The sequence below is a fragment of the Vicia villosa genome, linkage group LG6 (assembly GCF_029867415.1).
Source record: "Vicia villosa cultivar HV-30 ecotype Madison, WI linkage group LG6, Vvil1.0, whole genome shotgun sequence".
Taxonomy (NCBI): domain Eukaryota; kingdom Viridiplantae; phylum Streptophyta; class Magnoliopsida; order Fabales; family Fabaceae; genus Vicia; species Vicia villosa.
In genome coordinates, this window is record NC_081185.1 from 118,752,996 (window position 1) to 118,763,179 (window position 10,184).

At 33.1% G+C, this 10,184-nt stretch overlaps 1 non-coding gene across 1 annotated transcript; it reads left to right on the top strand.

The window, feature by feature from the left end:
- Positions 1 to 223: 223 nt before the first annotated feature.
- On the top strand, positions 224 to 330 carry LOC131615363 (small nucleolar RNA R71). Its single transcript, XR_009287782.1, has one exon. It is a non-coding gene; the product is annotated as a small nucleolar RNA R71 (small nucleolar RNA).
- Positions 331 to 10,184: the final 9,854 nt, after the last annotated feature.

The following is a 10,184-nucleotide window of genomic DNA, read 5'->3' on the forward strand; positions in this document are numbered from 1 at the left end:
GTCTATACCACTTATTTCGTACATTCCTCCTTTGGTTTGGGCTTTCTCTAGAGCGGCTCGTTCTCCACCCCATTGGTAATGGTTTTGTGCCATGTTCTCTATGAGTTTGTATGCTTCATCATGGGGTTTGTCCATTAATGCTCCGCCAGCAGCGGCATCTATAGTCATTTTAGTGTTATATAAGAGACCACCATAGAAAGTATGGATGATCAGCCATGGTTCGAGTCCATGACGAGGGCATATTCTAAGCATGTCCTTGTAACGTTCCCAAGCTTCGAAGAGTGATTCGTTATCTTTCTAGGTAAATCCGTTGATTTGACCTCTAAGCATAACAGTTTTGCTAGGCGGAAAGTATCTAGCTAAGAATACTCTTTTCAATTCGTCCCACGTGGTTATGGAATTGGAAGGCAGGGATTGAAGCCACGCTCTCGCTCTGTCTCTCAAGGAGAAAGGGAAAAGGCGTAATCGAATAGCTTCGGAACTAACGTTGTTGGCTTTGATAGTGTCGGCGTATTGCACGAACACGGATAAATGGAGATTGGGGTCGTCTACAGGGCTTCCAGAGAATTGATTCTGTTGAACAGCTTGGACCAACGAAGGTTTCAGTTCGAAATTGTTTGCCTCAATCGCAGGTGGTGCGATACTTGAATGCAGTTCAGCGCGCGAAGGAGCGGCATAGTCTCTAAGAGGACGAATAGCAGCCATCTCTAACTTCGGGGTGATTTGATTAATTTGATCAGTAAAAATCAATTCCTGATTAATCGGAATTTCTGCTACTTCGGGAAGATTGCGAGCTCGTCGTTTGACGTTAATGAAACGTTCGATCTCGTTAATTCGTTGTATTAAATCTCCTCCTTGTGAACGAGTATTTGGCATACAATCGTTCAGAAAGAAAGGGAAGAATTGTCCTAGTCTCTTCGGTGTAACAGTGAGTTACGATATCGACTTAAATAGTCCCCGGCAACGGCGCCAAAAACTTGATCGCGACTTTACGTGTCTATAAATCTGATAACTGCAAGTGCACAGTCGTGTCGTGTAGTTTTAAAAGATATCGAATCCACAGGGACTATGAATCGATCTACCGTTATCTAAGGTTACTATGTAAAGCTAGGAGTACTAAAATTTCGATTGTTCCTAAGGGAAAGTGATTGTGAGAAAATAAAGAATAATAATAAAAGACAGGTATCAGTATGTATTTCGTTTAACTAAAGGTAATCCGAAGGTCCATTGGTTTTTGCATAATTAAATTAAAAATCTTTACTAATTCCATTGATTAAAAATCCTCGTCTCAAACTTTCGCTCTGTTGATTCAGACTACTATCCTAATCCTAATGTACGCTTTCGCCATCCCATTAGATTTTAGAAGAGCTTTTTGGAAACAATGTAATTAATAAAATGCCTATTTTACGAGGTTGTTATCTATTTAAATCTCCTAATCTCAAACTTTCGCTCTGTTGACTCGGAGCAAGCTAATAACCCTAACGTACGCTTTCGCCATCCCGCTCGAGTGTAAAAACAATTTTTGAAAATAAATAAGTTCCAATTAGTTTTAATACGCTTTCGCCATCCTTAAAACTAATGTCCTATGTCTACTATCTGGTTAAAGATCTCAAACTTTCACTCTATTGATTTTAACCTTTGACCGTCCTAACCCCTCAAACTTTCGCTCTATTGGTTTTAAGACTTACTAATTAAATTAGACATATAAACCAAAAATAAGTGATAATTAATAAAACATAATTAAGCCAATTTATTTCGGATCCCTACGGTTAACTTACTTTACATACCGACACCTTTAGTAATTTAGCCAGACATATTAATACGATTAAACATGCATAAATCAGTTCGGTTCATAATAATAAGCATATTAAATGGCATATAATATATCATGCAAACAAATATAAATAAGGCGGTAAATAAAAACCTGAATTAAATAAATGGTAATTGGATCTTCAAGTACTGAACTTCCACCACAGGTTGGCTGGATCGTTCTTCGGAATTTAAATGGCAGAAAATAAAAACAGGGAAATAAAAGCGATAAATCTAACGTAAGGCTAGATCTACGAAAAGTTCACAACAATTTCCAGTGTAGAAATCGTTGTGAGAAAATAAACGGTTGAATGAAAGCAGAATAAAGAAAAGCGGTTCGCGGTACAATTTCGGCAGCACTTCGTTGGCAGGAAATCAGACTCATTGAAGTGAAGTGGCTGGCTCTATTTATATGCGAGGCTTTGAAGTTGCTTTGCGTGAAAAGAGGAGCTTCCAACAGACTTGGACGTGGAGACGTGCGTCTCCGTTTCTTCAGGAAGACTTGAGACGTGCGTCTCAAGTGGAGAGAATCTAGGGGCAGTTGGAGACGGGCGTCTCCTCTTGGTGACGTGGCAGAAGAGAACGTGGAGACGTGCGTCTCCACTTGCTTGCATGGTTTGGGCTACGCATTTTTGTTCCTTTGTGGGCTGGTTCGTCTCTTTTGGGCCTTTGGGTCCTTCATTGCACCCTTCTTTCACTTCAGCACTCCCTTTTCATCTTTTAGGCATAAATATTGGTCATTTAAGCTCAATTTTCTTTCCTTTTCGCAAATAGTCGTAATTGAAGTGTAAAACCTGAAACAAAGCAAATACACGCGTAATATCATAATAAATTAACATAATAAACGGAAAATGCTATAAATATCTATGGATTTTAAGCTAAATATACGATATAAAATCGTGTTATCAATTATTTATCCAAAATTAATTATTCATTGCTTCCTTAACATTCCTAGGCTCGACCTTGGAGATGAAGCATGAGTTGGCAATATTCTTTTTGGATCTTGTTACCACTTCCTCAATCAGGTTTCCTATGATATTCTCAATAGGATGATCCTTCTAGACTCTGATTGCTGGCCCTTATTCACTTGAGGATGATTAGAATTTGTGATTTCAGAATCAATGATGGACATCTTGTGTGGAACATCGTTTGGAACATTAGTCACCTGTGAGGGAACCTCATATTCTTCTTCTTCTTCCTTATTTTTCAGAAGCACCATTGATGACAACATTTATTGACTCTATCATGGTATTAATGGTCTTGTTATAAAATCTGTTGGATATTCTATTTGTGGAGTAACCAAGGAATATTCCTTCCTCACTCTTGGGATCTATCTTTCTACCTTGTTCTCTATCTGCCAAGATGTAGCACATACTTGCAAAGACATGGACGTAGTTGAAATTTGGCTTTCTCCCTTTCTATATCTCATATTGTGTCTCTTTAGTGCCAGATCTGTTGGTTGCTATATTATGAATACGACAAGCTATGTTCATAGCTTTAGCCTAAAAATAATATGGAAATTTCTTGGCATGCAACATAACTCTAGCTTATTCTTGTTGAGTTATGTTTTTCCTTTCCACCACCCCATTTTGCCGCAGAGTGATTGGTGCTGAGAACTCATGGCTAATACCTTTTAAAGCACAAAACTTAGAGAATTTTGAATTCTCAAACTCAATGCCATGATCACTTCTGATTCTTACTATTCTAGTCCCCTTTTCTCTTTGAAGTAGTTGACACAACTCTTTGAAAACTTCAAATGTGTCAAACTTTTCTCTAATGAATTTAACCCAAGTGTACCTTGAGAAGTCATTCACACACACAAAGATATATCTTTTCCTTCCTAGGCTTACTAATTGTATAGGCCTCTATCAAATTCTTGTGCAATTGTTCAAGAACCTTTGAGGTGGCAAAACACATGAGCTTCTTATGAGGCATCTGGGCCTGCTTACCTATTTGATATTCTCCAAAGACTTTTCCTTCTTCAATTTTGAGCTTAGACAATCCCTTTATAGGTTTTTAATAAATAATATTCCTCATGATCTTGTGATTGAGATGACTGAGTTTTTTGTGCCATAACTTGGTCTTATCAACTTTTATCATCAGACATGTTGAATAGTCTCATTTGTTTTGAGATATCCACAGATAGCAATTATCTTTAGACATGTTGAATAGAGCTCACCAAATAGGCTAGGATTCCTACTTTGATTCCAATTGAAATTATGTTCCTCTGGGGACAAATGTTGCTTGCAATGTGTCCTGGCAACTGGTTCGACAAGTTAAACCAGAATCACCATAATTAACTTGTACAAGATGTTGGAAAACAAAAACAATAATGAACACAATTAATTGGTAACCCAATTTGATGCAACCTGCACCTACGTCTGGAGGGTTGACTTCCAACCTAAGAAAATAAATTCACTATTAGTAGTTTATTACAATTAGTCTTACAAGCAACAACAAACCCTATGTTTTTTAATGCCTTTTCCAAAATATACCCAATGGCTTTCTATTTAGGAGTCTCCATAAATATGAGACACCCTTTCACTTTCTTTATCTTTCAATCACTAACCCCTAGTTATTGGGTTACAATCAGTAAATCCTAGTGATCAACTTCAATAAAAACTACGAGTGATGTTGAATCTTACAACTCAACTAGTCAAACCTACAACTATGCCAAGTTACTGAAACATTGTGTGGTGTACATAATATAACAAGGACTTTTGTAAACCTAGCACTCTAAAATCTTCAATGTGAATGCTTGAATTCTAACGCATGTTTGAGCTCCTTATATAGCATAATGACTCGAGACTTTTCTTCATATATGGACATTTGATTTAATTTTGTTTAGAAATAATGCAGAATATATTGGATATTATCTCCAACAAGATATGATTTGTTTCAATTTAAATTCAAATTTAAATCTTCATTTAAATCTGAATCAATCTTCTTCCAATTGACAAACAAATCATCTATTCATATTGCTAAACCATCAATAAAATCTAATCCAACTTTGACAAAAGAATCTTTAAAAATGCAACAACATTGACCTGTTGCACAAGGCCTAAATGATGTACCAAAATGTGTGACATTATGTCTAGTATGTGTTCCTTCTACACCTCTTTAAAACTTAAGCAAGCTAGAATAATATTGAACACATCTCCATGTTGTTTTGTAAAATGCAGTCAATCCAAAGAGCTAATCCACAAGGAACGTCAATCTCCCCCTTTAGAAAGTTATGGCAAAACAACTCTTCAAGATATAACATTTATTCAAGGTATAGCACTTATTCAAGATATATCAAAACAACTATGTGATCAAACTGAGGAGTAATAGATTTAAGCACCTTATCAATGATAACTTGTTCAAAGATAGTTTTTTCATAAACCTTCATCTTATTCGTGATCAGAGTCACTCTGGAGATGTAATTTAGTACATTCTCATTGTTTTTCATAAATACAAATGCCAACCAAATCCATCTTAAATGTAAGTTAAACTCAAATACACACTAAATACAATTTAACACCTTGAATTTGAACTACAACTAATAATACTCGGGGAGACCGTTTGTTAGAACTAGTAAATGCGCATGATCTAGTTGGAAGTGTTGTAATTTTCTCATGATGAGTGAGTTAGTTATTCTTCTTAAATATATCTTGTTTTCTTATTTAATTTATTTTATTTCCTTCTACTTAAATTTATGTTGTCTTCTTATTCTATTTATTTTATTTCCTTCTTCAAGATTCTCACTGATATTATTTTTAAAATGAAATATCTCTTAGATTCTTTCTTTTAGAGTGGGAGAGGAATCACAAAAGGTCTATTAGGTGCATTGAAATAAAATTTCAATAGTGTGAAAACAAATGTTTAGGTGTTTGTATAGTGCAAGAATTTAATATATTTCTTATAGATAATGGTAATGGAGACTTAAGATAAATCAAGAAGGGTCATGGTTTAAGGTATAATTAATCTTATAAATACGAAGTAGGACAATTTGAGTTGTTGGATGTAGAAAAAAAATATTCAATTTGACGAAATGGTTTATAAATAATTAAGAAAAATAGTTAATTAAATAATGAGATTTATTGTTAGAGTGGTGAATAAAATGGCGAAATGACATGACCCATATTTTAATATTAAGTGTAGAGAAAAAAATAAATTTTGATGATAATAAATTTACTTATACGAAAATTTGAAGAAAATTTACTACTTGGACTATGGTTCTATTTGGTAAGACATATTTTCGAGCTTATAGCTTATGTTTTATGTCTTATAAGCTCATATAATAATTTAGACCCGTTTGGTAACGGTCTTTTCATCACTAACTTATAGCTATTTTTTTAGACGCTATTTCAAATAGCGTTTTAGCTTATGTCTTATAACTTATTATTTTGTCTTCCTTTTTTTTTGCATATTATTTTAATTAAAATTCATTTTTAACTTTTATAATTTATTTTAATTTAAAATAAAATAATTATATATTAAATATCTTTTATGTCATTTTACATTTATAAGTTAATTGAACCGCTAATTTTACCAAACACTTACATTAGCTTATAAGCTATTAGTCTCAACCATTTGCTATAAGCTATCAACCATCAATCATCAGCCATCAATCATAAACTATAAGCTATTAGCTAGCTTATCAGTCAACCGCTATTTTTACCAAACAGACCCTATGACTACTAGGAAGTCCAGCTCCTGGATCATGAAGAAAATGTTGAAGGTCAGGGATGAAATTAGGCACCTTTAGGAGTGGAAAACCATGTTAACTGGCATAAGGTTCCACATGAAGGCTATTTACCTTGTCCTCCTCAAGGAAAACCAGAGTGTGTTTTGGAGGAATGTGATGTATGATAATATAGGGCAAGGCCTAAAGCTATACATACTTTATAGATGGCATGCCATTCCAAACTAGCGACAAAGAAAAGACTGATGCATCTTGGCCTTATTTCCAATAAATCAAAGATAAAGACAATCTTAATTTTTTCCAGTGTTATCTTTGCCACTTTGTCATGATCAATTGTTGTATTTATCTTTATTGTTTATTGTCTTAATCTTTTTCTTTTTTGTTGATCATTGTTTAATTCATCTTTTTCTTAATTTATTGATGTATTTGTCTTCATCAAAACCTTAGCTAAGGTCAAGGAGAAGCTCTTGTTCACAACCACGATACGTGTCGCATAACCTCTAACATCAGTGCGATGCCAACAACCAAAACCCAATAATTAAAAAGTTTTTTTAAAAGTTTATTGATCACATACGGTTTTTATAATGACAAGGATGCTAGAATGGGGCATTTCCATATATAGTTTACAAGTATAATAAAATCATGAACTCACTTCCCCACGATAGTTCCACATAAAAATACTATTGTGTTGAATAATCATAACAAACAATTAATCGAGAAGCACCGAACCCTCTTGTTGCCTATGGTTCGAGAGATCCAATCTTTCTAGAACCATTTCCATGTCAGAATCTTCAGTGCTTGAAATACCTTTTCCATGAACATCCAAAAATTTATCTTTCTCTAATCCCTCTTAGCCATTGTCTATTTCAACATTGTTATACAAGTTTGCATTTTTCAAGTTGGCATCAGGTGGTCTAATGAGATTATAAACCTTGATATGATAATTGTCATAGTTTGCTCAATCTGAGCCTACTTCATTAATTTGTGAACCATCATTATTAAGTAGATTAATAGCTTATGGAGCTACGACATCATTGTTGCAAATTATTAATAATAATTAATAATATGAGTGTGTTCCAAAATGACAAGGAAAATATGATATGATTTGAATTTTGAATTCGGATAGTGGCAACTCTTCATGAAATGCTGCAGAATAAAACCATGCAACCGTTGGTGAACCATACTGTGGGCCAAAAGTCATAACTCTTGGAAAAGAAATTGTTTCACCAAGAGTCGCTACCTTGTGAAACAATATCAGCATGGCCTATAAAAGCATAATTTTGGATTCCGAATTCTCATCATAAAAAATCGAAAATCCTCTAGAATAAATTCCAGACACTCTTCGCTACATTCGAGTTTTCACCCGTCTTGTGCAGACTCGAGAAGGCTGAATTATCATGGGTATTCCTGCGTAGAAACTCCAAGACAAATTGGGAGTGCTTGAAATACTATAAGGAAAGTGTTCCGTACACGATTCTAGCCTCGATTCCATTCAGTTTAAATTAATTTTCTAACAATCTTATAGTAGTTTCAAATAATGACAAGCGGGGCTTCCGCAAAAAGAAAAAAAATTTACATTAAAAATCCAGGTACTTGTTTATTCTTTAAATTATAATATAAAGCTTTACTGTATCAAAGTTGTGTTGTCAATATTATAATTTTCTGGTAATAATTAATCCATGCGTATAATTCGGTTATGCACGTTCTTCAATCCATCATTTTCTTTGATTAAGTGATAGTGCCATAATTGTTGAGTGATATATAAACATTTAATGGGTGAATTATATATATATATATATATATATATATATATATATATATATATATATATATATATATATATATATATATATATATATATATATATATATATATATATATATATTACTTCCATTTTATGATGCTTTTAGTTTCGCTTCAGAATAATTATTTAGTCAGAAATAGCCTTGAAATCTGGAAACAAATCGGTGCTGTTAGTTAATTAAATGTACATGATAATACTGTGATAATAATTATATACGTGATAATAGTCAAACGAATTCTATTAAAATTATTATGTAGATACATAATCAATTTTTTGAAAATGGCATATACAGTATAACAACAGTTTTGTGTTACGAGTATGTTGTTGTATAAACTTATATAATTATTTGTGTTACATGTATGTTGAAATAATGTATTTATAGCATGCTTTTCATTTCATGAAACTATATATTTAATGGTTAAAGATATATTATGTAATTTTCAACTTCTAACGTTAGAATAATTTCAAATGTTCAACTGGAAAGTTACATGCTCATAATTGTTTTAAATGAATAACGTATATTAGATATTATGAATTAGATATGTTCTATTTATATTTCTCAAATTAGTTTCTTTCCTCTGTTATAGAAAACAAATAGAAGAAAGTGAAATAATAAGAAAAGGTTGTATTATACAAAATTGTCAGAACTATTCTTTTGTATTAGATATGATATACAAAATTTTGAAGAAAACCTACATTTCTCCATATGAGATATGGAAAGCCAGAGCACTAAATATTGGTTATTTTAAAGTGTGAGGATGCGTGACCTATTATAAGAACATTGACCCTAAAAAGAACAAGTTGGGTCGTCGAGGGATCCATTATATTTTTGAATTTGGATATAGACTTTTGAATTTGGAGTCTAATGTAATTATTAAATTTTGAGAAGTTGAATTTTGGGAATCTTATCGCGGAGGATAAGGAATTTGAGATTCACACAAATAAATGAACCTTGTGATGAGGCTTCTCCAAGGGTTGTTGAAAATAAAAATCAAAAGTTCGTCAATGATTGTTGAAAAACAACCTGAACTTAGGATAAGCTAGAGAGTCTACAATGCTAAGGATCTAGGACCGAACAAAATCACTTTTTGACTTATTTCTCTTGTGTAGAAGGAAATAGTGAGAGATTTGTCCGTAAGATTCCTATTACTCTTCAAGTGGAAGATGGTACTAAGATTTACAAGGAATAACTTCAAAGGACTCATCCTTTTGGCATGATGTTATCCAAGGCGAAATGAATTTGATTATGTTAAATCATACTTGGGAATTTGTCGATCTAGTGAAAGGATCAAGACCCATTGGATATAAGTGGGTGTTTAGAAGGAAGTATCATAGTGATGGTACACTAAACACCAACATGGATAAATTAGTAGCCAAATGGTATAGACAAAAGGAAGATGTTGATTATTTAAACACATATGCACTAGAAGCAAGCACAATAAAATTTAGAGTTTTGTTTGCATTAGCTTCATTACAAGACCTTATTGTTCATCAAAAAGTGGTCAAAAACGAAATCCATAAATAGATATCTCGATGAGGAGATTTACATGGAAAAACCAAAAGGTTATGTGCTTCTTAGTAATGAACAAAAGATGTGAAAGCTTGTCAAATCCTTGTATAGATTAAAACAAGCACTAAAATAATGACTTCAAGAAGTTTGACTTTGTCAATGCAAGATTCAAAAATAAAAGAGGAGACACACAACTTAGGGGAGACTTTAATTCTTATCAAAACAAGAATTCAAAGAGTTTGTCATCATCAAAAAGGGGGAGATTGTGAAGAATATCTTATATCTAGTTTTTATGAAGACAAAGATTATCAAAGAAGAAATGATCAAGACTGTCATGCACATCAATGATGATGTTGATCAAGAAGGTTGAACAT